Below are 3433 nucleotides of genomic sequence, written 5' to 3' on the forward strand. Positions count from 1 at the left end.
GGCCAGCCTGGATGCCGGGCTGATGGCTGTTTGCAGCTGGTCACACCTCCTTCAGGGTGGGGGTCCCCACTGGGGTGCCTGGCCAGCCTGGATGACGGGTTGATGGCTGTTTGCAGCTAGCCACACCCCCTTCAGGGTGGGGGTCCCGCTTGGGTGCCTGGCCAGCCTGGATGAGGGGCTAATGGCTGTTTGCAGCTGGTGTGTCCTGGATCAGGGTGGGGGTCCCCACTGGGGTGCCTGACCAGCCTGGGTTATGGGATGATGGCTGTTGGCAGCTGGTCACACACCCTTCAGGGTGGGGGTCCCCACAGGGGTGCCTGGCCAGTCTGGGTGAGGGGCTGAGGGCTGTTTTCAGGCTGAGGGTGACTGAAGCTCCCAACTGCTCCTTTTTTCCTTTTTTTTAATTCTGGGCCAGCTTTAGCTTGAGGCTTGGCTCCAGCTCTTAGGCCTCCGTTGCTGAAACTAGGTTTCTGGCCTTTGCATACAATGTTGCGATCCTGCTGGCTGAAGTCCGGCAGTATTTGTTACATAGTTTCTTAACCTGCAGGCTCAGAGCCCTGCAGCTGAGGTGGGGAACGTTGGTTTCCTCCATCACTGAGGCAAGCAAGCCTCATGTTAGTTTCAAGCTGCCTGGCTGCCCGCCGCTATCTTGGCTGACAGTTAATTTGCATATCTCGCTGATTAGCCAATGGGAAGGGTAGCAGTCGTATGCCAATTACCATGTTTCTCTTTCATTAGTGTAGATATATAATTTGTATTGCTTTCAGAGAGGAAGGGAGTGGGAAAGAGAGATAGAAACATCAATGATGAGGGAGAATCATCAAAAGACTACCTCCTGCATGCCCCACACTGGGGATCGAGCTCACCACCTGGGTATATGCCCTGACTGGGAATCAAATCTCCTGATTCATAGGTTGACGCTCAACCACTGAGCCACATTGGCTGGGAAAATTCCTTATTAATTCCTTAATAAGGATCCTAATGTTTTTATTTTCCACTGGACCTACAAATTATGTAGCTAGTCCTGCTCTCAGACGCAGGATGAGGAGATTCAAATAATATCGTCTGAAGGTCAAGGAACCACAGTTCAAACATTTTTTTAAAAGCCAATGAATGGTAAGGATACAGATTTCTTGAATCTCAGTATTCAGAAGCTATTATATCCTGGGACTTAGACAGGGATCAGGTAAGCAGGTTATGAAGTGTGAGAATCAGAACAGAGACTGACTTGAGGAAAGTCTAGGCTCTCAAATATGTGCTCTTGGAGTCTTTAAAAATTAATACGGAAAATAATATGGAACCATAGTTAGAAAGTATGGTCTCTGGAGCGATTTCCTGTCCTCACTTTTATTTCAAATACTAGAGGCCCTATGCACAAAATTTGTGCAAGAGTAGGTAGGTCTTCCTTCCCCGGGCTGCCAACACCAGCTTCCCTCTTTCATTAATATAACTTCAATACCTTTGTTGCATTTAACAAAATAAATAATATTTTAAAAATTATCTAATGCCAGCTCATGTTTAAGTTTCTCAAATATGTTTTTTATCCAGTTACTTTGTTCAAGTTAGGGTTCATACAAGTTTTGCATTTATTTGGTGTTGTGATTTAAGTCTCTTTTACTCTATCACCTGTCCTCTCACTCCATTTCTTCATGCTATTGATTTGATAACTTTTTGACCACAGCAAATGGGATTTCAGTAAAAGCTCAGTTTCTTGATGTAAGAGTTGATAAATAGGTATTTATTTGTGGAATAATTTTTGGTTATTGTCTACATTATTATTAAAATTATTCACACTCATCCTTGTGGCTGGAGAAAGCACTTGTAATTAAGCAGCTTTGGGGAGCCAGAACTGTCTCTTGGAAATCGCTTGACCATAAGCGGATCAAAGTACATGACAAATACACTGGTAGATATTTATCCACAGCCAGTTGAAGTGCTCACATGTTGCTCTATCTTCTTCTCTAACCTACTAGAGCACTTGCTCTGTGTAGGACACCTCAGGCACAATAGGAAAAGTCCTGTCAACAGCAAGAAAGATCCAGACTCCTTTCTTTCCTGGTTCCTATTTCTAAGTACAGGATGCAAGCATGTGGTAGGTAACAAACTAGTACATATTGGCTGCAAACTTCCCTTCTGTCCTACAATGATACAAGGGTGAGATATTTGCCTGACCCATTTACCTACGGAGATTGATTATTCTTCTTTCTGAATTCTTCTTCATTAGTATATGAATCTCTCCTTACAACTTTATGTCAATCATATACTTGTTTTCATTCCATAATACTCTAGATTTTATTTTTCTTTGTTACATTTTAAGTCTCCAGTCTTGTTCAACAAAATAAATTTAAGAATCTTACTCATTTTAAGAACAATTCTGTAGGGCTACATTATCACATTTAAGTAAATGAGATTTGCATTTTTACAATCTTTCAAAGAAAAAGAAGAAAAATGATAAATTATTAAATCTTTTGTCAAAATGCTTTAAAATCTTTTGCTTTTATTTATCAGATATTTTAATTGAAGTTGTTTCTTAGAAAATGAATTCCTTGTGAAGAAAACTTTGAATTCTCCTTTTATCTGTACATTAAACAGCCTATGCATTTTTTATTCCTTTAATTTTAGATGCCAATATTTTACCTCTTGGGTACTTTCTATGTAGAAGATTCACTATGAGAACAATGCTTATTCTGCAATTCTTTATATAAAGGTGAGTAACTATTTTAAAATGATTACAAGCTGATGATCAAAGTCTAATACAAGCTGTTGTACTACAAAGTGGGAAATAACACACTTTGTCAGGAAATGCATGGCCAAGTCTCTTTGCAATCTAGATGATATGATAAGAACACAGAAGTGCATGATTGCGGCATAGCAAGAACTGGCATGTATTATAAAAGTAGACCTTTAAATAGTAAAAAGCTTGTGTTCCAGCCTAATGGAGAGAACTCAGCTCTTGGATCCACAAAATTGACTAACTTCTGAGAACCAGGAAGTATGTCTTTTCATTGAGTTCTGTCTACCTCTCGTAGAGTTCTTATATTGCTGATTTGGTAGAAAACAAAATTGAAAGCACATTATGTCAGTTTGAAATATTATTTTCATCAATCTTTGAACCACACCAGAATTTATCATGTAGCCTAACTTACCCTATATAATAAAGAAGTAATATGCAAATTGACCCTCACACCTTCGCACAAATGGCTGCCCCCATGTGGTCAAAGATGGCTGCCACAAGATGTCAACAGGGGAGGGAAGTTAGGGGAGACCAGGCCTGCAGGGGAGAGCAGTTGGGGCGACCAGGCCAGCAGGGGAGGGCAGTTAGGGGTGACCAGGCTTGCAAGGGAGGGCAGTTGTGGGCGATCAGGCCTGCAGAGGAGGGCAGTGGGGGCGACCAGGCCAGCAGGGGAGGGCACTTGGGAAAGTTACTTAGCTT

The sequence above is a fragment of the Myotis davidii genome, unplaced genomic scaffold, assembly GCF_000327345.1.
Source record: "Myotis davidii unplaced genomic scaffold, ASM32734v1 scaffold268, whole genome shotgun sequence".
Lineage (NCBI taxonomy): Eukaryota > Metazoa > Chordata > Mammalia > Chiroptera > Vespertilionidae > Myotis > Myotis davidii.